Source organism: Mobula hypostoma, chromosome 23 (assembly GCF_963921235.1).
Source record: "Mobula hypostoma chromosome 23, sMobHyp1.1, whole genome shotgun sequence".
Lineage (NCBI taxonomy): Eukaryota > Metazoa > Chordata > Chondrichthyes > Myliobatiformes > Myliobatidae > Mobula > Mobula hypostoma.
In genome coordinates, this window is record NC_086119.1 from 60,452,081 (window position 1) to 60,477,380 (window position 25,300).

A 25,300-nucleotide genomic window follows, 5' to 3' on the forward strand; every position below is an offset into this window, starting at 1 on the left:
TATCTTTTTTGTTGTTGATTTTCAATAAGAATTAATAAAAAGATTTAAAAAGAAAAAGAAAAAGAAAAACAAAGCTGCTGTGCAGGTTGACTGTGTGGTTAAGAAGGCATATGGTGTATTGGCCTTCATCAACCGTGGGACTGAGTTCAAGAGCCAAGAGGTAATATTGTAGGACCCTGGTCAGACCCCATTTGGAGTACTGTACTCAGTTCTGGTCACCTCACTATAGGAAGGATGTGGAAACTATAGAAATGGTACAGAGATTTACAAGGATGTTGCCTGGATTGTGGAGCATGCCCTATGAGAATAGGTTGAGTGAACTTGGCCTTTTCTCCTTGGAGTGGTGGAGGATGAAAAGTGACCTGATAGAGCTGTATAAGATGATGAGAGGCATTGATCATGTGGATAGTCAGAGGCTTTTTCCCAGGGCTGAAACAGCTAACATGAAAGGGCACAGTTTTAAGGTGTTTGGAAGTAGGTATAGAGGAGATATGAGGGGTAAGTTTTTTTATGCAGAGAGTGGTGAGTGCATGGAATGGGCTGCCAGCGACAGTGGTGGAGGCGGACACAATTGGGTCTTCTAAGAGACTCCTGGTTAGGTACATGGAGCTTAGAAAAATTGAGGGCTATGTGTAACCCTAAGTAATTTCTAGTACCTGTTCGCACCGCATTGTTGGTCAAAGGCCTGCATTGTGCTGTAGGTTTTCTATGTTTCTGTGTAAAAGTGTCTGGCCTCTGCAGATGGAGCTGACTCGTGAGAGCAAAGATGTGTACAAGTAACTTAAAACTGAAAATGCTGGAAACACTTAAACAGGAGAGGCAGTTTCAGAAAAAAAAAGAATTTAAGTTTAAATACCGGCGGATTGGAGGGAGGCGAATGTTGTTCCCTTGTTCAAAAAAGGTAGTAGGGATAGTCCGGGTAATTATAGACCAGTGAGCCTTACATCTGTGGTGGGAAAGCTGTTGGAAAAGATTCTTAGAGATAGGATCTATAGGCATTTAGAGAATCATGGTCTGATCAGGGACAGTCAGCATGGCTTTGTGAAGGGCAGATCGTGTCTAACAAGCCTGATAGAGTTCTTTGAGGAGGTGACCAGGCATATAGATGAGGGCAGTGCAGTGGATGTGATCTATATGGACTTTAGTAAGGCATTTGACAAGGTTCCACACGGTAGACTTATTCAGAAAGTTAGAAGGCATGGGATCCAGGGAAGTTTGGCCAGGTGGATTCAGAATTGGCTTGCCTGCAGAAGGCAGAGGGTGGTGGTGGAGGGAGTACATTCGGATTGGAGGATTGTGACTAGTGGTGCCCCACAAGGATCTGTTCTGGGACCTCTACTTTTCATGATTTTTATTAACGACCTGGATGTGGGGGTAGAAGGGTGGGTTGGCAAGTTTGCAGACGACACAAAGGTTGGTGGTGTTGTAGATAGTGTAGAGGATTGTCAAAGATTGCAGAGAGACATTGATAGGATGCAGAAGTGGCAGATGGAGTTCAACCTGGAGAAGTGTGAGGTGGTACACTTTGGAAGGAAAAACTCCAAGGCAGAGTACAAAGTAAATGGCAGGATACTTGATAGTGTGGAGGAGCAGAGGGATCTCGGGGTACATGTCCACAGATCCCTGAAAGTTGCCTCACAGGTGGATAGGGTAGTTAAGAAAGCTTATGGGGTGTTAGCTTTCATAAGTCGAGGGATAGAGTTGCAATGTAATGATGCAGCTCTATAAAACTCTGGTCAGGCCACACTTGGAGTACTGTGTCCAGTTCTGGTCACCTCACTATAGGAAGAATGTGGAGGCATTGGAAAGGGTACAGAGGAGATTTACCAGGATGCTGCCTGGTTTAGAGAGTATGCATTATGATCAGAGATTAAGGGAGCTGGGGCTTTACTCTTTGGAGAGAAGGAGGATGAGAGGAGACATGATAGAGGTGTACAAGATAATAAGAGGAATAGATAGAGTGGATAGCCAGCGCCTCTTCCCCAGGGCACCACTGCTCAATACAAGAGGACATGGCTCTAAGGTAAGGGGTGGGAAGTTCAAGGGGGATATTAGAGGAAGGGTTTTTACTCAGAGAGTGGTTGGTGCGTGGAATGCACTGCCTGAGTCAGTGGTGGAGGCAGATACACTGGTGAAGTTTAAGAGACTACTAGACAGGTATATGGAGGAACCCAAGGTGGGGGCTTATATGGGAGGCAGGGTTTGAGGGTCGGCACAACATTGTACTGTACTGTGCTGTACTGTTCTATGTTCTATGTTCTTAAGTTAAATGGTTCTTAACTCTGGAAAATTAATTTTAATTTCATAGCATTTTCTGTTTTTATTTCAGATTTCCAGCAAATTGTAGTTGTTAAGCTGCAATTTTCAATTATGGTCACTGACTCCCTGCTCCCATCTCAGAAGTAGAAAGATCAATCAGGGTTTCTATTCACAATGCAGCCATCCTAATTAATATGGGTCAGTGGACATTTTCAATATAATTAGATTCTGCTGTGATAACTCTGTACTCCATTGACAAATCAACAGTGGTAATACTGTTAATAACTGAGGGATAATTGTTAGGCTTCTTATTCAACTCACTCAAAATCAAAAACGTATACGGTACAAAAGTGACATGCATTAACCATCCAGCCCTGGATATTGCAGTGAATGAAGCTGAACCCTCGGGCTGAACAGCCCTACCTCTGACATTACAAAATTGTTGTTCAAGCTGCTGAAAATAGTCAGACAGCATACAGTGATCTGAGAAAACATTCCTTCGTGTCAGACCAAACATGTCCAGCTGCACAGATTTTTCCAGAGCTCTTCACTTTCACACTAGTCAACGTTGATTTAATATAAAGATGAGTTACTTTCACATCTTTGTAATTGTTTCACATCAAATGAAAGTTTTACTGGGTCCAGGAATTTTGATAGGTCTTGAACTCTATCTAAATGCATACTTTGGTATCATAAGAATATTTTAAAAAGTGGCCATGCAGTCCCTCAAGTCTACTCAATCATTCATTAAATCATGGCTGATATTTCACTTCAGCACCATTTTTCTGCATCAGCCTCATGTCCCTTATGATATAAAAACATACAAAGCTCTGGCTTGGTTCTCCCTAACAGTGGATGAATCTCCATAAGTCTGACAATTCACTTGGTGAGAGCATTCCTGATTTCAATCCAAATGGTTAATGTCTTATTTTGAGATTATGGCACCTAATTCTATTCACCCAGCTGACAGAATCATCATCCCTCTATAAACCATCAAGCCAATGTAATTTTTATGTATCAGTGAACACACCTCTCATTCTAAACCCAGAGAATGAAGGCTCAGTCTATATACTCCCCTCAACGAACAATACCTGGAATTAATCTGGAGAAGCCATGACCGGCAGCAGAGGTCCAGCCACGGCTGAGAGATTAGGATGTTGCCTTCAGATCTGGCGAATAAGAAAGCTCTCAGGTCAGCAAGAGTTGTGTTTTTCCATGCTATTATGAAGGTATAACAGGCTTATTCACAGAGAATATACAGCTATTTCTGTGACACCAGAGACACAAGTGCATTTGGTAGGGCATTCAGACCATAATGGACTACTGGTCCTCCCTGCACATCAACGACTGTGATGCTTCTCTTCCTGATAAGCTGAATGTCCTTAACGCTCAGTTTGATGCACAGAATGATGTGCCGGCGAGAAAGACACCCCTTTCCTCCCCGATGAGCAAAGTTCAAAGTTCACTTATTATCAAAGTGTGCATATCTTAAAACAACCTTGAGATTCATCTTCTTGCAGGCAGCCACAAAACAAGGCACAAAATATTCCATGAAAAACTCCACATAACGAAGACTGTCAAACATCCAAGGTGCAAAACAAATCATGCGAACAATAAAAAAGTAAATAATACACAGACCATGAACCACATTAACCCCTAAAATTAGTCCACAGCCACAAAGCCAGTTCTTCACTGAAGTGAATAAACCCTCATGGAGTTGTGAGCTGAACACCGCTTCGTCCTTCACCCTCAGCCTCAACACCTTAATCTTTATAATATGGATCAGTGCTTAAATGAGCTAAGCTTCGGTTCTTTTTCGCTCTTGGGCCCAGGCCCTGCCATTTCAATCTGGCCCAAAGTTTGCCCCAGCAATGGGTGCTTTTTTCTTTGCGTGCCGCACCAGACAGTCAGCCATTCTTGTCTGGCACGTGGTGTCAGGATTGGTCTCCTTTCGGATTAACCGGGTCACGATATGAACGTTCCTGACTCGACCCTATTTTTTTACGAGGCCGAGTGGCTAGCTTGATGCTCAACCTGGCACGGATGGAAAGCATGCTCAGGGGGTGGCCCGACTTGGATTCGAACTCAGGAGCCTTCGCTCCGGAGTCCAGCGCTGATGCCATTGCACCACCAGCCGGCCAATGGGTGCTATAGCCATACCTGCATTCTTGAGAGCAGCAGTCTGGCTGGCCACAGCTGATGTGAGAAAGATCCTGGCCAGGGTCAACCCATATAAAGTTGTGGGGCTTGATAACATACCTGGTCGATGCTGAGGGACTGTGCAGTCCAGCTAACAAAGGATCTAACAGACATCTTCAGTCCAGTGTCCTCACAGGCTTCAAGGAGACCAGCATTACCCTGGTGTCCAAGAGGGTGACAGTAACCTACCTAATGAATACAGTCCAGTAGCAATGACTTAACAATAACGGAAATGCTTCCAGCGGCTGGCTATGGATCGCATTAAATCTCATCTTCCTCTGACATTGGACTCCTAACACTCAAATTAGACTACTGATGCCTTAGCCTCAGCATTCCACCCCATCCTGTCCCACCTGGAAAATGGTGCCTCATACTCCAAGAGGCTGTTTAGCTACTTCAGTTCAGTGCTTAATACGATCATACCTCAGAAGATGGTGTGTAATCTGCCCTCATTGGGTCTCAATATCTCTCTCTGTAACTGAAATTGGAATTCTTAACAGAAAGGCCACAGTCACCCCATGTTGATAGAAACATCTTAGCTCAATCACACTGTGCACTGGCACCCCCAAGGGCTGCATGTTCAGCATGCTGTTGTTCACAACTGCACTGCTAGATCAAATTCAAACCAAATCATCCAAGTCGTCGATGATACAACTGTGGTGGGCCTCATAAACTACGACGAGATGGCGTACACAGAAGAGGTAAAGCGGCTGATAAAATGGTGCGAGCACAACAACTTGAGTCTCATTCGAGGACAAGGACAAGATCAAAGAGATGATTATTGACTTTAGGGAGGTATAGGTTGATCACTCCTCACTACACATGAACAGCTTTTCCTTGGAGAAAGTTATGAGCACCAAATTTCTGAGAGTGCACATAATGGATGATCTCACCTGGTCCTTCAACACCACGTCTTTGGTGGAGAAATCACGGCAGCATCTCCACATTCTGAGGACATTGAGGGCGAGTGAGGCTCCCCCCATTCTGAACAATGTTTACTAGAGTACCATCAAGAGTGTCTTGTACAGCTGCATCACTGTCTGGTACTGGGAATTGCAAGGCATCTGAATGCAAGTCCCTACAAAGGATTGTGAGAACCATTGAGAGGATAATTGAGATCTCTCTACTATCCATCAGAGATATTTATTAAGACTGCTGTGCACAGAGCCCTTAGCATTGTCAATGATCCCTTCAATCTGTATAACAATCACTTTGACCCCCTAACATGAGACAGGAGGTACCATAGTATTAATACAAGAATTGTTAGGATTGTACACAGCTTCTTCCCTCAGGTTGTAAAACTACTGAACTTCCTGCCACCACCTATATATCATCACATATGAAACAGCAGTAGTGTTATACTGTTTACTTTATAACTTGTGGGGGTAGAAGGGTGGGTTGGCAAGTTTGCAGACGACACAAAGGTTGGTGGAGTTGTGGATAGTGTAGAGGATTGTCGAAGATTGCAGAGGATTGTCGAAGATTGCAGAGAGACATCGATAGGATGCAGAAGTGGGCTGAGAAGTGGCAGATGGAGTTCAACCCGGAGAAGTGTGAGGTGGTACACTTTGGAAAGACAAACTCCAAGGCAGAGTACAAGTTAAATGGCAGGATACTTGACAGTGTGGAGGAACAGAGGGATCTGGGGGTACATGTCCACAGATCCCTGAAAGTTGCCTCACAGGTAGATAGGGTAGTTAAGAAGGCTTATGGGGTGTTAGCTTTCATAAGTCGAGGGATAGCACTTAATAGTTGCGAGGTAATGATGTAGCTCTATAAAGCTTTGGTGAGAGAAGGAGGATGAGAGGAGACATGACAGAGGTATACAAGATATTAAGAGGAATAGGTAGAGTGGACAGTCAGCGCCTCTTCCCCAGGACACCACTGCTCAATACAAGAGGACATGGCTTTAAGGTAAGGGGTGGGAAGTTCAAGGGGGATATTAGAGAAAGGTTTTTTACTCAGGGAGTGGTTGGTGCATGGAATGCTCTGCCTGAGTCAGCGGTGGAGGCAGATACAGTAGTGAAGTTTAAGAGACTACTAGACAGGTATATGGAGGAATTTAAGGTGGGGGGTTATATGGGAGGCAGGGTTTAAGGGTCGGCACAACATTGTGGGCCGAAGGGCCTGTACTGTGCGGTTCTATTCTATGTTCTGTAAGTACATCTTATTATTTTGTTATTTTATTTGTGATATTACTTTGTGTTGTGCAGGGGCTCCTCCAGGTTGTCATAGCTGGTGTGGGGTTGGGGGAGGTAGCGGGGATAGCTCCCACTACCTATTAAATGTTCCCAATAGCAAGCATTTCAAATAGTCTCTGACAACCAAGTCCAGCTCCTGTCCTTCATGTGTGGCTTTGCTACTAAGCCCGATGGAACCATTGCTACTGACGGGAGAAGGGGCACCTTAACATGAGTTGCTTTGGGCAGATAGGGCTTGTCAGCCATGGTTGGCAGCTCACCTCAGAGACGGAAAACTGATCTCAAACCTCCACCGCCTTCTCACTCACAGGAAAAGCTTTGGGAGTAAAGCTCGAGGAAAATCCAAAGCCGGAGTCCCTAAGGCAGTCCTATGTCAAGTTCAATGCTGACTGTCAATGCCTGCAATCTTTGGCCTAATATGTTAAATGTTTTTCTTTCCACAGGTGCTGTCTCATCTAGTTTGATTCCAGCATTTTGTTTTTATTTCAGAATTCCAGTGTCTGCCATATTTTGATTTTTGCCACAATGTTTGCTTTCTTAATTGCTTGTAATATCTACATATTAACTTTTAATGACCTAAGACCATAAGATATAGTTGCAGATTTAGGCCCTTTGGCCCATCGAGTCTGCTCCGCCATTCAATCATGGCTGATCCTTTTTTTCACTCCTCAGCCCCACTCCCCGGCCTTCTCCCCATAACATTTGATGCTATGTCCAAACAAGAACCTATCAAGCTCTGCCTTAAGTACACCAATGACCTGGCCTCCACAGCTACCTGTGGTAATAAATTCCACAAATTCACCACCCTCTAGCTAAAGAAATTTCTCTGCAACTCTGTTTTAAACGGATGCCCCGCTGAGGCTGTGCCCTCCTGTCCTAGATTCCTCCCAACATGAGAACCATCCTTTCCACATCTACCTTGTCTAGGCCTTTCAAAATTTGAAACATTTCAATGAGATTCCCCCCTCATCCTTCTAATTTCCAGCAAGTACAGACACAGAGCTATCAAACGTTCCCTGTATGATAACCCTTTCATTCCCGGAATTGTCCTTGGGAACCTCCTCTGAACCATCTCCACTGGCAGCACATCATTTCTTAGATGAGGAGCCCAAAACTGTTCACAATACTCAAAGTGAGGCCTTGCCAGTGCCTTATAAAGCCTCAACATCACATCCCTGCTCTTGTATTCTAGACATTTTTAAATGAATGTTAACATCGCATTTGCCTTCCTCACCACTGACTTATCCTGCAAGTTACTCTTCAGGTTGTTCTTCACAAGGTCTCCCAGGTGCCTTTGCATCTCAAATTTTGAGATTTTCTCCCCGTTTAGAAAATAGTCTGCACATTTATTTCGACTACCAAAATGTATCACCATCCATTTTCCAACATTGTATTTCATTTGCCACTCTCTTACCCACTCTCCTAATCTGTCTTAAGTCCTTCTGCAGCCTACCTGTTTCCTCAACTCTACCTGCCCCTCCATCAATCTTCATATCATCTACAAACTTGGCAACAAAACTATCTATTCCATCATCCAAAACATTGATATACAGAATAAAAAGAAGTGGTCACAACACCAGAACCTGCGGAACATCACGAGTCACTGGCAGCCAACCAGAAAAGGATACTTTTATTCCCACTCGCTGCCTCCTACCAATCAGCCAATGCTTGAACCATGCCAGTAACTTTCCTGTATTACCAGGGGTTCTTAACTTGGTAAGCAGCCTCATGTGTGGCACCTTATCAAAGACCTTCTGTAAGCCCAAATACACATCCACTACATGCCCTTTACCTATCCTACGTGTAATCCCCTCAAAGAATTCCAACAGGTTTGTCAGGCAAGATTTTCCCTTAAGGAAACTATGCTGACTTTGTTCTATCTTGCCCTGTGTCTCCAAGACACAAGACCTCATCCTTAACAATTGGCTCCAACGTCTTCCCAACCACTGAGGTCAGGCTAACCAGTCCATAATTTCCTTTCTGCTGCCTTTGTCCTTTCTTAATGAGTGGAGTGACATTTGCAATTTTCCAATCCTCTGGCACCATGCTCATTACTAATGAGTCCAATGATCATTACTAATGCCTCTTTCAGAACCCTAGGGTGCAGATCATCTGGTTTGTACGTACCCTTAGATCTTTCAGCTTTTAGTGCACTTTCTCCCTTGTAATAGTAACTGCACTCACTTCTCTTCCCTCACACCCTTCATATAACCATATAACAATTACAGCACGGAAACAGGCTATCTTGGTCCTTCTCATCCGTGCTGAACTCTTACTCTCGCCAAGTCCCACCGACCTGCACTCGGCCCATAACCCTCCACTCCTTTCCTGTCCATATATCTATCCAGTTTAACTTTAAACAACAACATTGAACCTGCCTCAACCACTTCTGCTGGAAGCTCATTCCACATAGCTACCACTCTCTGAGTAAAGACGTTCCCCCTCGTGTTACCCCTAAACTTTTGCCCTTTAACTCTCAACTCATGTCCTCTTGTTTGAATCTCCCCCACTCTCAATGGAAAAAGCCTATCCACGTCAACTCTATCTATCCCCCTCATAATTTTAAATACCTCCATCAAGTCCCCCCTCAACCTTCTACGCTCCAAAGAATAAAGACCCAACTTGTTCAACCCTTCTCTGTAACTTAGGAGATGAAACCCAGGTAACATTCCAGTAACTCTCCTCTGTACCCTCTCAGTTTTATTGACATTTTTCCTATAATTCGGTGACCAGAACTGTACACAGTACTCCAAATCTGGCCTTACCAATGCTTTATATAATTTCAACATTACATCCCAACTCCTATACTCAATGCCCTGATTTATAAAGGCCAGCATACCAAAAGCTTTCTTCACCACCCTATCCACATGAGATTCCACCTTCAGGGAACTATGCACCATTATTCCTAGATCCCTCTGTTCTACTGCATTCTTCAATGCCCTACCATTTACCATGTATGTCCTATTTTGATTAGTCCTACCAAAATGTAGCACCTCACATTTATCAGCATTAAACTCCATCTGCCATCTTTCATCCCACTCTTCTAACTGGCCTAAATCTCTCTGCAAGCTTTGAAAACCTACTTCATTATCCACAACCCCACCTATCTTAGTATCATCTGCATACTTACTCATCCAATTTACCACCCCATTATCCAGAACATTAATATATATGACAAACAACATTGGATCCAGTACAGATGCCTGAGGCACACCAGTACTTCAACATCTACCAAACTGCTAGTGTCTTCTAAAGTGAAGACTGATGCAAAATACTCATTTAGTTCATCTGCCATCTCCTTGGCCCACGTTATTATTTCTCCGACCTCATTTTCTAGTGGTCCTATATCCAATGATGAAGTTTTAAGGGTTTTGGGGATGTAAGAAATGATTCTTGAACTCTTGTCAATAGCAGGTTAAAATTAAGTGCCAACTTATGTGTGCTCTGTTCTGGATAGTGTATTAAGTTCTTCCGTTTGTCCTTCACTGAGGAATCTGTCTTCAGCTTGCTTAGATTAATGTTCTTTCTTGAGAACAATATAGGGGCTGGGTTCACACATGTCGCACACACCATGCCTTATGGTTTCACACCACTGAGCTAAGTTTCCTCCTTTGTCTAACGAAAGGGAATAACTGATAAGGACTGGACAGAACATTCATTTTTAATTAAAACCTTGATTTAGTGGACTCTCTTATCTGAGTAATTAAGTTGTGCTTTAACTGACTTGGTGGGAATATCTGTTGAACTGAGTGTTCTTTGTTTCGCTAGTTCTATAAATTGTAACGTTTCTGCATGTTAGACAGAGGTTTGTCACGAACGAGAATTCTGTCTCTCTGATGTTTGGCTCTGAACCTTCTCACTGGCTGAGCTCGAACAAATAAACTGGTGAAAAGGATAAAGTAAAGAACTGTTTGTCATGTGGTTATTGGTCTGGCGAATTTATGTTTACACTTGGTGCCGTGACTTGGATCCCAACATAGGGAAAGTTCCTGTGGGCTGAGTAAGTGACGGAGAGTTGCGGGTGAGTACTAACGGGCGGTAGGGCGCCCCGAGGTGTTTTACCTCTGACTGTCCCTTCTACTTGTCCGAAACTCCTGCTCCTCACCCAGAGGAACTGGTACCTTGACGGGATCCAACGAACCACCCGGACCAGGAGAATAAGATAAGCAGTTGTTTTTGTGAGTATTAATGGAGAACAAGACAAGCAGTTGTTTCTGTGAGTATTAACAGAGAATAAGGCTAGCAGTTGTTTTTGTGAGTATTAATGGAGAACAAGACAAGCAGTTGTTTCTGTGAGTATTAACAGAGAATAAGGCTAGCAGTTGTTTTTGTGAGTATTAATGGAGAATAAGGCTAGCAGTTGTTTTTGTGAGTATTAAAGTCTATGGGTGCTGAAGAATTGGGCAGCGGATCAGTGGCAGTGACCTATTACGTTTTTCTTTTGGGTTGGCCACAGCGATTGGGCAGCAGGTTAGTGGCAGTAACTTATTACATTTTGGGGCTGGTGGCAGAACCCGGTAATTAGATAAGGGGGTAACTGACCTGGTCTATTCTAATTGACCTGGCGGGCCAGTGGCAGTGTCCTGGTAAATTGAAGTAACTAATTGGGTGACACGCGGTTGACCCGGTAAATTGACCAGCACAGGACGGGACAGACGTTTGGCCAAACAGAGGGGAAAGGGACTCCCCTGCAGTCTATCCAGATGTTAAGTGCAGTGCTAACAAAGAAACTGGGAAAGGATGTGTGGCCACCAAGGGGAACTTGGGATATAACCTCTTGTGAACAAGCAGTAAATTTAATTTGGAAAAATAATTGCGGTAAACAAAGAAAGTGGCAATTATTGATTAAAGAACGAGAAAGACAATGAAAACAGGCAAAACAGATATGAACAGACAGGAAGGTTTAAATCGGCAGTGCCGCGCGTGAGATCCAGGGCAAATACGGGATCTCGAACCCATTGTCTGGCATACCGACCCTGTTTGAGGACAGTGACTGCGATAAGGATTGGGCACCCACTGTATCCCCTACCTTATCAGGGGCCGAGTGCACCCAGTGCTCCCGAACCCCAATCCTCCCAGTACTCAGATACAACACTCTGGAGGAACTGAGCAGGTCCGGCAGCATCCATGGAAACGATCAGTCAACGTTTCCGGCCATAACCCTTTGTCAGAACTGAAGAGGGAGGGGGCAGAGGCCCTATAAAGAAGGTGGGGGGAGGGTGGGAAGGAGAAGGCTGGTAGATTCCAGGTGAAAAAGCAGTAACGGGAAAGATAAAGGGGTGGGGGAGGGGAAGAAGTAGGTTCCGCCTCCTTCTACTATCCATTGTGTTTTCCCCCATTCCTTCTTCACCTTTCCAGCCTATCACCTCCCTGCTTCCCCTCCCCCACCCCTTTACCTTTCCCCTTACTGGTTTTTCACCTGGAACCAACCAGCCTTCTCCTTCCCACCCTCCCCCCACCTTCTTTATAGGGCCTCTGCCCCCTCCCTCTTCAGTCCTGACGAAGGGTTCCGGCCCAAAACATTGACTGATCATTTCCATGGATGCTTTCTGACCCGCTGAGTTCCTCCAGCGTGTTGTGAGTGTTGCTTTGACCCCAGCGTCTGCAGAGTATTTTGTGTTTAGTACTCAGATACGGTGGCTGCTCGGGTAAAACAGCGGCGGTAGGGAAGGGGAGGCTCTCTATACCCTGAGATCCAGGAAGGGAATACCCAGGATTATTCTGAGACAGGGAGGGAAGAATCCAATAAATCCCCAGAGTTAATGGCTCCACCAAGACAATTGCCCACCCAAATGCTGCCCAATTTACAAGCAGCCGAGGAGGGCCAGCCCTCAGTAATTCTTGTGTATGCACCCTGGGAGCCTCTAGAAATGATAATGATCATGAATCAGGCCCCAAATAGAAAAGAAAAACCAGCACAGTTTGCTTAGTATGTCCGCAGTACTATACAAAGGTTTACTGATTGGTGTGTCAGAAACAACCAAATGATCACCAATACTTGGTATAAAAACTATCCACGTAGATTGTGTACTGGGGTTAGCCCTGGAGATAGAACAAGGAATCAAATAGATTTCATTACCATCAATGAACGCTTTAGAAATAGTATCACAAATTCTAAAGTCTACCTAGGAGCAGACTGTGGTTCAAATCACCATCCAGTAATAGCTACCATCAAAACAAAATTAAAGAAACTGAAACATTGAAAAAAGAGAAAGAAGTACATGTTGGGAGAACTTAAAAATGATAGCGTACTTAAACAACAATTCAAAACAGCTGTAGAAGAATATCTCAACGAAAAAGAAACAACATCTATCTGGGACAGATTTAAATATGCTATACAGCAATCTGCAGAGGAGATAATCCCACTGCAAAAAATCCAACACACCAACAAGTGGTAGACAACCAAAGAAATTCTAGATCTGATGGAACAAGGAAGGTTAGTGAAGAATAATGAAGTGCTAGACAGACAGATCAGACAATTGTGCAATATTGCAAAGGAAGAATGGCTGGCTCAAAAATGCAATGAAGTTGAAGGCCATATTAACAACAGCAAAGAAATGCACAAGAAAATTAAGGAAATTACTGGAATTAAGAAAACCTCCTCTACAGGATGCATAAGATCAGCAGATAGATCCATAATAATAGATCCAGATAAAGTAGGTGAGAAGTGGATTCACCTACTATAGAGCAGCTTTTTGAAGATAATAGAGGGGAACCCCCAGATATTAAACACCTTAATTCTGGCCCACCTATTACCAAAGAAGAAATAACTAAAGCAATGAAAAGCATGAAACATGGTAAAGCCACCGGACCTGATGAAATTTCAGTGAAAATGATACAAGCCCTAGAAGATCTAGGCATAGATATTCTTTTTCAACTGTTTAATGGAATATATGAGTCTGGTGTATTGCCTGACGATCTCTTGAAATCGGTATTTATAACTCTGCCAAAAATTCCTGGAACTATCGACTGCGAAAATTATAGAACAATCAGTCTCATGAGTCACATAATAAAGATCTTGTTGAGAATTGTTCTGAGTCGAATTAAAAACAAGTTAAGACCAGAAACTTCTAAACTGTAATATGGGTTTATTGAAGATAGAGGAACTAGGAACGCAATTTTCATACCACGAATGCTTTCAGAAAGGGCAATTGAATATCAAAATGATGTCTTTTTATGTTTTATTGATTTCACTGAAGCATTCAACAAAGTGCAAAATGAAAAATTACTTCAAATTCTCGTTTAACTAAACATTGACAGAAGGGACAAACAACTGCTTCAAAATTTATCTTGGAATCAAACGGCGACGGTAAAAATTGATGATAATATAAGCAGTTGGACTAAAATTCAAAGAGGAGTTAGACAAAGATGCGTTGCCTCACCGGAATTATTTAATATCTATAGTGAAATGATTCTCAGAGAAATAGAAGACTTGGATGGGATAAAAATTGGAGGTGTTAACATCAACAATATAAGAAATGCAGACGATACCACCCTAATAGCAAGTGCTGCAAAAGACCTACAAATCCTCCTAGACAAAGTAGTACAAGTGCAGATTTTGGTCTAACCATCAACTGTAAAAAAAAACAAATGTATGGTAATATCAAAACAGCAGGATACTCCCAACTGCCAATTGTACATAGGTAACCAAGAGATTGAACAAAAGACCAGCTTTAATTACCTTGGTAGCGTTATATCACAAGATGCTAGAAGTAAAGTAGAAATAAAAAGAAGAATTGCTATTGCCAAAACCAAATTCCAAAAAATGAAACCCATTTTTACCAAGACACATGTCTATGACAACAAGGCTTAGGCTACTAAAATGTTACATCTGGTCAATCTTGCTGTATGCTTCCGAAACATGGACTATAACACCAGAACTCCAAAGAAACTTAGAAGCAACAGAAATGTGGTTTCTTGGAAGAATGCTGAAAATATCATATAGAGATAGGGTAACTAATGAGACAGTACTCCAACGTGCCCATACAAAGAGACCTTTAATGAGAATATTAAATGAGAGGAAACTTAAATTCCTGGGCCATGTCATCAGAAAGGGAGAAATAGAATGCCTGACATTACAAGGCCGTTTAGCTGGGAAACGAAGAAGAGAAAGGAAAAGAAGAAAATATATGGACACTGTGAAAGAACTAGCAGATCTAAGTGTGCGAGATATCACTGACGCTGCGAGGGATCGTTCGATGTGGAGAGCCATGATCACCCAAGCGTGTAATGCGCAAGGCACATGAAGAAGACGACGACGATGACAAAACAAATGTATAATGCGACACTGCAAGATTTATTTGGTCTCTGCTGCATGATTGTCTCAGCTGATGAGCAGCAGAAATGGAAGGCAGAATTAAGATACCAAACCTATCAGGATTTACAGGCGGAAATCCATAATGAGAATGAACAGACAGACCAGATTATTCAAGCCTTGGAGAGGGCTCTCCAACAACCTGTAAATATCACTAAAGTACTTGAATGCAAAGCTAAGCCTGGGAAATCAGGACTAGACTATCGGGTGCAATTTGTGGCCTGCTACGGCACTTTCGCAGGAGAAAGCCTCTAATAATGGGAATCTGTCCCCCCAGTTTAATGCCCGACTGCTCCAATGCTTACCAATTAAGTTAGCCAACATGATTAAAACAAATAATATGGATTGGCCTGACAATCGAATGCGACGAGCCTTGACATCTTATTGGGACTCAAGTTTTTGAATCCTGATCAACCCCGAAGGGAACTAATATTAAAGGTGAATATGTTCAGCGGGGAGAAGGACGCAAGCGGGCTATATCTAGGGATCAGAAATGGGAACCGGAGCACGGAACACACGTATTCACGTACCCAGCCACTGCAGGTGGAATTCCAGGGGGACCCAGTGTGAGGTTTCATTTACAGCCATCACCAGTCCGAGGTGTAATCTAGCAGGGAGAGACCTGTTCCGTCCATTGGAAGTTGAGATTCTATGCACAGACAAGGGTATCACCCTGGGACTAGTGAACAACCGACAGCTTCCCCAGTTACCAACCGCCCCCCCCTCCAGTGGTGGGCACTTAATCTGGACTCTACTTCGTTTGAACCCCACTGCCAGCGGTCGACCCCCATGTGACCCTGTGCTATGAACCTATGGGGTGCGCCACTGAGGAAAGCCAATATTATGCACCCCTCGAGGGACAGAAGTTCCCAGTCACAGTGATTGGAGAGGTTAAAGGAAGAGACAGCAGTGCATTACTGGCCAAAGTTCCGGATTTCCTTTGGCGACAGACAGGACTGGTGGTTCCCCATACCACTGTTAGGGTTTGCCCTGGGTTCAAGCCAAAGAGCCTGGGGTTCCTTGTGAAAGGAAAATCATGTCTGACGAATCTCATAGAATTTTTTGAGGATGTAACTAGTAGAGTGGATAGGGGAGAACCAGTGGATGTGGTATATTTGGATTTTCAAAAGGCTTTTGACAAGGTCCCACACAGGAGATTAGTGTGCAAACTTAAAGCACACGGTATTGGGGGTAAGGTATTGGTGTGGGTGGAGAATTGGTTAGCAGACAGGAAGCAAAGAGTGGGAATAAACGGGACCTTTTCAGAATGGCAGGCGGTGACTAGTGGGGTACCGCAAGGCTCAGTGCTGGGACCCCAGTTGTTTACAATATATATTAATGACTTGGATGAGGGAATTAAATGCAGCATCTCCAAGTTTGCGGATGACACGAAGCTGGGTGGCAGTGTTAGCAGTGAGGAGGATGCTAAGAGGATGCAGGGTGACTTGGATAGGTTGGGTGAGTGGGCAAACTCATGGCAGATGCAATTTAATGTGGATAAATGTGAAGTTATCCACTTTGGTGGCAAAAATAGGAAAACAGATTATTATCTGAATGGTGGCCGATTAGGAAAAGGGGAGGTGCAACGAGACCTGGGTGTCATTATACACCAGTCATTGAAAGTGGGCATGCAGGTACAGCAGGCAGTAAAAAAGGCGAATGGTATGCTGGCATTTATAGCGAGAGGATTCGAGTACAGGAGCAGGGAGGTACTACTGCAGTTGTACAAGGCCTTGGTGAGACCACACCTGGAGTATTGTGTGCGGTTTTGGTCCCCTAATCTGAGGAAAGACATCTTTGCCATAGAGGGAGTACAAAGAAGGTTCACCAGATTGATTCCTGGGATGGCAGGACTTTCATATGAAGAAAGACTGGATGAACTGGGCTTGTACTCATTGGAATTTAGAAGATTGAGGGGGGATCTGATTGAAATGTATAAGATCCTAAAGAGATTGGACAGGCTAGATGCAGGAAGATTGTTCCCGATGTTGGGGAAGTCCAGAACGAGGGGTCACAGTTTGAGGATAGAGGGGAAGCCTTTTAGGACCGAGATTAGGAAAAACTTCTTCACACAGAGAGTGGTGAATCTGTGGAATTCTCTGCCACAGCAAACTGTTGAGGCCAGTTCATTGGCTATGTTTAAGAGGGAGTTAGATATGGCCCTTGTGGCTACAGGGGTCAGGGGGTATGGAGGGAAGGCTGGGGCGGGGTTCTGAGTTGGATGATCAGCCATGATCATAATAAATGGTGGTGCAGGCTCGAAGGGCCGAATGGCCTACTCCTGCACCTATTTTCTATGTTTCTCTGTTTCTATCTGGTAAGACACTCTTTTAATACTGACCAAACCCAAGACGTACCACATCTTTGGGCAATTTCAGGCCATGAAGTCGGCTGCACCAACTCACCCTCCCCGTCCAGATCACCGCGAAAGAAGAACAGACTCTCCCATCCCTTCCCCTCAAGCCCAAGGCAATGTTTTATGAAGATGGAAGCTCTTTTGTGGATCCAGCAGGCTAATCAATAATGACAAGACAGTGGAGTAATTGAGCAGGCCTCTTTTGAAACAGCTGTCTCTGCCCAGACGGCTGAGCAGTTTGCTCTGACTCATGCCTGTATCCTAGTAACAGACTAAAGTGTGAACGTTTACACAGACTCCCATCATGCATTTGGAGTTACGGGATTCCTGACTTCCTCTGGCCACCCCATTAGTAATGCTACCTTTGTAAACAACTTATTCACTGCTCTACAGCTACCTCGGGTTTTGGCTATTATTAAATGTCTAGCTCATACTGGGGAATCTGATGAGATATGAGAATCTGTTGTGTGCTGGGGCAGCAGGCTGAGGGTAGCAGACACCAACAGAATCAACAAACTCATTTGTAAGGCCAGTGATGTTGTGGGGATGGAACTGGACTCTCTGACGGTGGTGTCTGAAAAGAGGATGCTGTCCAAGTTGCATGCCATCTTGGACAATTTCTCCCATCCACTACATAATGTACTGGTTGGGCACAGGAGTACATTCAGCCAGAGACTTATTCCACCGAGATGCAACACAGAGCGTCATAGGGAGTCATTCCTGCCTGTGGCCATCAAACTTTACAACTCCTCCCTTGGAGGGTCAGACACCCTGAGCCAATAGGCTGGTCCTGGACTTATTTCCTGGCATAATTTACATATTACTATTTAACTATTTATGGTGTTATTACTATTTATTATTTATGGTGCAACTGTAACGAAAACCAATTTCCCCCGGGATCAATAAAGTATGACTATGACTATATCTAATGGTAATGCTCAGGCTGATGCAGTGGCCAAACAGACAGCCTTGAATCCCACACTTCTAGTCCCCTTGGGAACCCAGCAAGCTCTTATTAGACAAAATCTAAGGACGGGTATGCCAGACATGGGGGAAATACATAACTTCCAGGGAGGCGCCCCTAAAAGAGAGCACAAACTACAGTCCCAAATGGGTTGCCACCTTGAACCTCAGACCAATTTATGGGTGACCCCTGCAGGGCAGGTCTGTTTCCCCCTGTGTTCTTACCTATTTTGATAGATTATGTACATAATTGTACACACGTGGGCAAGGAGGGAATGGTTAATACATTATTACAATAATGTTGTACCCTGACTTCCAGCAGGCAGCTGAAAAACGAGCCAAAGCATGTTTAATTTGTAAAAGAAAAAAACTGAACCCTGGAAGGGGAATGCCTTGTGTTTCCGGAACTACCCCCTTGCCTGGTGGGTCTTTTTCTTGTTTGCAACTTGATTTTGTAGAACTACCTAGAGTACATTGTTATAAGTATTGCTTGGTGATAGTAGATGTATTTAGCAGATGGATTTAAGCTGTTCCTACAACTAATAATACTGCTATGATTGTTGTGAAAATATTGCTACAAGAAACAATTCCTCGCTATGGATTCCAGAATTGATAAGCTTGGACAATGGGCCACATTTTGTTGCCAAAATAAATGAGGAAGTCTGTAAAGAACTTGCTATAAAACAGCAGTTCCACTGCACCCATCGTCCGAAAGCAGCTGCCATATTGGAACCAGCCAATGGTACTTTGAAGGTAAGTTGGCCAAACTTACACAAGAAACCGGATTGACCCGGTTGAAGGTTTTACCCTCAGCCCTATTCCATATGAGAATCATGCCATCAAGTAAGACGGGGTTATCACCTGCAGAAATTATCTACGGGAAGCCTATGAGAACCCCATGGGGACCCCAACCTTGTTTGCCGCTCCTCCCTGACAGCTTACCTGCAAAATTAGATATGCATACCTTGGGGGAGGAGATGGTAAAATACTTAAGCAAGTTAACTAAAACTCTCCAAAGCTTGCATTCACAGGTGCGGCAGGCCTACCAGGAAGATGAAACCCAGCCTAAAGGTGACTACCCCACGATTGAGCCTGGTCAAGATCCTGTCCTGATCGAGAACTGGGATTGAGGGAAACTCCGACCTCAATGGAAAGGACCATATCAGGTGTTACTGACCACTCCTACAGCTGTGAAACTAAAAGGGCAATCTTGGTGGATACATCCAACAGACTGCAAACGTGTTACTGAGGGAACTGAGTACAAGGACTCTCTTGGAGTAAAGGAAAATTCATCACTGGTGGAAAAGAAACACTTCCAGGAAATTGCATTTGGACATGGAATTGATGAAACAAAAGGGATAAAAACTTTCCCCATGGACTTAAGTCAAATGGAAAGCAGCAATGAAGAGAATTTTGTGAAATCAAGTATTCCAGACACTCTCGATGTCAGTGAAGCAGTCCCTGAACGTCCAGTGAATAACGTAGAAATTTTTACTATTCCTGAAACACAAATGAATGAAATTGCAGTACCCATTATGATACCAGTCGCCATTTAACCAATCAAAAGAAAATATAATAGCTGAATCTCAGCATTATTTTGAGCTGTGCAGATATAGAAAATGAGAAACCAGTTCCACAATATAGGTTTACTGAGAACAAAAAGAGGCAAAGTCTATTGAAAGATTGTGAGAAACTTTGTTCCGTTAAGCTGCCTGGTAAAAGATTTACTAGTCCCAATGGGGCACTGAGATCGAAGAAATGGAAAGAAACCCTGGTTGAAGAGAAAAGTGATACCGCATCCAGACTGTCTAAAGGCTATTAAGCAGACTGTTTCTGGGTCTCGGCTATGTAGCACTATGAAGAGAGGTGAGAATGGGAAGCTGAAAAGTATGAAGACAAGACAGTGTGTAAATAGTACTTTGAAGGTGTTCCCATCTCCAGCTACTGTACAGAAAGGTGCAAAGTTTTGTTTGACGAGAAAGAACAAGTTAGGGAACTTACAATCGCCCACGCATATAAATCCATTAAAGAACACTTTTCAGAGATCAGATACAAAACAACATACAAATACACAGAATACAAATAAACAGCTGTGATTCTGCATTGACTCGAGTGACTGAAACACAATATGATGGCTGCAGTAAAAGGGAGAGTGAATGGATTCAGTCCACAATGCCAATGAATAAAGTTCGGCTACAGACACTGCAGACGCCCTCAAAGCTGGATCTCCTGAAAACTCCTGACATACCTGCAGAACATCAATGGGAACTGTGCAAAGGGGATACTACACCTCACTACATAAATTCAAAACATAAAAACTGTGAAGAGACACAGACTGATTATACAGGCAACAAAGGAAAGGTTGTCGCAGTTTTGGAGACAGAGATGTATCAACATGAACTACAAAGTTTGTACATTCCAATATATTAAAGAAAACCCAGCTTGCAGAAGTTACATTATCAGATAACTCACAAGAAACAAAGATGGGGATCAAGCTACAAAGCTTCGACAGAGCAGCAAAGATGAGCTGCCCAAGTAAGAAGTGTTCAGATGATGGTGTAAGCTTTCACAAGGGTCGGTTCCAAGTTGTGACGGTGAATGAAGTCCTTAATTCTTGTGGAGATCCTGAAAAATATTTGACCATTACTTTGAACCAACCAGGTACTCTGAATAACAACAGCACAGAGCGATGTATTCTGAGGGATGATTGGGACACCACTGAAGTCAGAGCTGGGGACATAATTCATCTTGAAGGAGAGAAACAATTGGACACCTGGATAATAAGAAGAGACGTCGGGTACATGATCGTAATTCCTGACCATCTTATTTCTGGGACTAGTGTTGTGAGTGGTATCCGGCGTACGCGCAGCACTGTACTGACTGAGCGATTTAAGTCTTGTGAAAGGGGGATGGACCTGGCCCTTCAATATATTCGGGGACTTCTGGGGGTTGTTTTTGCATTTTGGAAGTTTGATTGTATTAATTTTGATTATTGTCTGTATCCTACGGTGCCTTTGGCCATGTTTTGTATCATGCTGTAGAAGCAACAATCTGTTCTGAAAGGTATTGATAAAAAGGAGGGAATGATGAAGTTTTAAGGGTATTGGGGATGTAAGAAATGATTCTTGAACTCTTGTCAATAATGGATTAAAATTAAGTGCCAACTTAAGTATGCTCTGTTTTGGATAGTGTATAAAGTTCTTCTGTTTGTCCTTCACTGAGGAATCTGCCTTCAGCTTGCTTAGATTAACGTTCTCTCTTGAGAACAATATGGGGGCTGAGTTCACACATGTCGCACACACCATACCTTACGGTTTCACACCACTTAGCTAAATTCCCTCCTTTGTCTAACAAAAGGGAATAACTGATAAGGACTGGACGGAATATTCATTTTTAATTAAAACCTTGATTTAGTGGACTCTCTTATCTAAGTAATTAAGTTTTGCTCTAACTGACTTGTCTCTCTGACGCTTGGCTCCGAACCTTCTCGCCGGCTAAGTTCGAACAAATAAACTGGTGAAAAGGATAAAGTAAAGAACTGCTTGTGGTGTCGTTATTGGTCCGGTGAATTTAAGCTTACACCACTCTCATCTCTCTTTTATTTTTTTTTCATATTTGAAAAAGTTTTTACTCTCCACTTTGATATTGTTTGCTAGCTTGCTTTCAAATTTCATCTTTTCATCCTAATGATTCTTTTAGTTGTTCTCTGTAGGGTTTTAAAAGCTTCCCAATCCTCTGTCTTCCCACTAATTTTTGCTTTGTTGTATGCCCTCTCTTTTGCTTTTACATCAGCTTTGACTTCCCTCATCAGCCATGGTTGTACTATTTTGCCATTTAAGTATTTCTACGTTTTTGCAATACATCTGTCCTGCACCTTCTTTATTTTTCCCAGAAACTCACGCTATTGCTGCTCTGCTGTCATCCCTGCCAGTATCTCTTTCCAATTTACTTTGACCAACTCCTCCCTCACACCACTGTAATTTCCTTTACTCCACTGAAATACTGCTATGTCAGACTTTACTTTCTCCCTATCAAATTTCAAGTTCAACTCATATTGTGATCACTGCTCCCTAAGGGTTCTTTTACCTTAAACTCCCTAATCACCTTCAGTTCATTACACGACATCCAATCCAATATAGCTGATCCCCTAGTAGGCTCAACGACAAACTGTTCTAAAAGGCCATGTCACAGGCATTCAACAAACTTACTCTCTTGAGATCCATTACCAACCTGATTTTCCCAATCGACCTGTGTGTTGAAATCTCCCATGACAATCATAGCATTGCCTTTTTGACACATTTTTTCTATTTCCTGTTGTAACCTGTGGTCCACATCCTAGCTACTGTTGGGAGGCCTGTATATAACTGCCATCAGTATCCTTTTACCTTTGCAGTTTCTTAACTCAACCCACAAAGATTTAACATCTTCCGATCCTATGTCACATCTTTCTACTGATTTGATACCATTCTTTACCACCTGAGTCACACCACCCCCTTTGCCTACCTTCCTATTCCTCCAATACAACGTGTAACCTTGGACACTTAGCTCCCAACTACAACCATTCTTCAGCCATGATTCAGTGATGGCCACATCATCATACCTGAAATTCTGTAAAAGTGTAATAAGATCTCCATACATTGAGGTGTAACACTTTGAGTAATGTATTTGCTACCTTTTTGATTCTGCACCCCTAATGCACTGATATTCATCCTGCTAGCTGCAATTATGTCCTATCATCTGCCTGCCTTTCCTGACAGCCTGACTGGATGCTACCTTTGATTTTCTACCATCCGTCCTATCCTGAGTCCCTTCACTCCGGTTCCCCCTGCCAAATTAGTTTAAACCCTCCCCAAGATCTCTAACAAACCTGCCTGCAAGAATATTGGTTCCCCGCGGGTTCAGGTGCAGCCCATCATTTTTGAACAGATCATACCTCCCCCAGAGAGATCCCAATGATCCAAGAACCTGAAGTTCTGCCCCCTGCACCAGCTTCTCAGCCACACATTAATTAGCCAGATCATCCTGTTTCTACTCTCACTGGCGCGTGGCACAGGCAGCAATCCAGAAATTACTACCTGGGAGGTCCTGCTTCTCAGCTTTCTACCTAGCTCTCTTTTCAGGACCTCTTTGATTTTCCTTCCTATGTCACTGGTACATAGGCTGCTCAACCTTCCACTCCAAAATATTGTGGACGTGATCCAAAATGTCCGTGACTCTGGCACCTGGGAGGCAACATACTATCCGGGTGTCCCATTCACATCCACAGAATTTCTTGTCTGTTCCCCTCACCACTGAATTACTGCTCCACTCTTCTCCCTCTTTCCCTTCCACACCATGAACCTATGTTAGTGCCTTCATGTACAAGGCAATGTGATCTCTCCAATGATTTTCAATCTTTCAGTACTGAAATAGAGTGTGAGCACCAATATTTGCAGCACCTCACCAGTACAGACTCCCAGCCAATAATAACCTATTTAACCCTAATTAATCCCAACAGAAAAAATGTACAGGAGCATCAAGACTCGCAGCCAGGTTACGAATAGTTATTACTCCTCAACCATCAGGCTCTTGAACCAAAGGGGATAACTTCAATCAACTTCACCTGCCCCATCACTGAAATGTTCCCACAACATATTGACTCACTTTTGAGGATTCTTCATCTCCTGTTTCCGATATCTGTTCCTTATTTATTTATTATTTCTCTTTTTTTTAATGTTTGCACAATTTGTGTCTTTTACACACTGGTTGAACACCCTAGTTGTTGTTGTCCTTCATTGATTCTATTATGGTTATTATTCTATTATGGATTTACTGATTATACCCACAAGAAAATGAATTTCAGGATTGTGTATGGTGACATATTTGTACTTTGATAATAATTTATTTGAACTTTGAATTTAATGGGCTCTGTCACTGTGCAGCAACTTCCAGATGAAACAGAAATAGACCTGACAAGAAGTTCCTGACCAACCTTATTTTGTTGAGTAGATACCAAAATCACAGAAACCTTGGAACAGCTTTGAAGAGACAACCAGCATCTCTAATACAGGCTTTTCTACATTGAGGAGACAATCATTGTAGCATTTGCCCTTAAGTCTCTTTCTTAACATCACTAAAATTAACCAAATTCACTAGGTGTCAGCAGTTGGAGCCTTTAGGAGACGCAATAGAAATATTCACACAGCATTTGCAATAATTTCAGTATCATCTTGCACTGTTCTACCCTGTCTGCTTGGGGATGAACACGTCTGTTAAAATCCCACCTCTTGATTCATTGCTCATATCGACATGACAGAGTCACACCCTTTAATCCATTTGTTGATCAAGGAATAATTTGCTCAACCATCATCTGCTTTGTGCACCAGTAAATCTGATTGAAAATCCAGTCAAATGTTGTCACAACAGCAACCTCTCAATTAAAGTAATCAACACCAAACAGCTGATTATTAACTATTGGAAGAAGAAACCAGAGGTCCTCGAGCCAATCCTCATTAAGGGATTGAAGGTGCAGAGGGTTAGATAATTTAAATTCTTTGGCATTATTATATCGGCGACCTGTCCTGGGGCCAGCATGCAAATACCATCACAAAGAAAGCATGACAGCATTTCTAACTTTCTCAGAAGTTTGTGTAGGTTCAGAATGTCACCTAAAACTGCTACATTTCACAATTTGTCTTTTTTTGCACATTAGTTGTGTGTCAATCTTTATGTATAGCTTCATGGCCTCATCGCAACAGTAGAGGCGGCCATGGATTGACATATCAGAATAGATTGGGAATGAGGCCACACTCAGGTTGGGGGAACAACACCTCATATTCCGTCTGGGTAGCCTCCAACCTGATGGCATGAACATTGACTTCTCAAACTTCTGGTAATGCCCCTCCCCCACTCTCCTTCACCATTCCCCATCCCCTTTTCCCTCTCTCACCTGGAATAGGGGGCCAGAATTATATGGAAAGAATGCTCGTGCTGGATCTTTATTGTCTGCGAATGAGAAGTGACTTCAAA

The 25,300-nt window shown here is 43.1% G+C and overlaps 1 protein-coding gene across 3 annotated transcripts in view; it reads right to left on the reverse strand.

The window, feature by feature from the left end:
- pisd (phosphatidylserine decarboxylase) overlaps nucleotides 1–25,300 on the reverse strand; it is a 175,025-nt gene that overhangs the window by 112,953 nt on the left and 36,772 nt on the right. Inside the window, exon 3 of one of the 3 annotated variants that reach the window (XM_063031827.1) lies at nucleotides 20,765–20,917. The exons of the other annotated variants lie outside the window; for them this stretch is intronic. The gene's annotated coding sequence lies outside the window, so the exon portion shown is untranslated. The remainder of the gene's footprint in view (nucleotides 1–20,764; nucleotides 20,918–25,300) is intronic. 3 annotated transcript variants of the gene reach the window in all.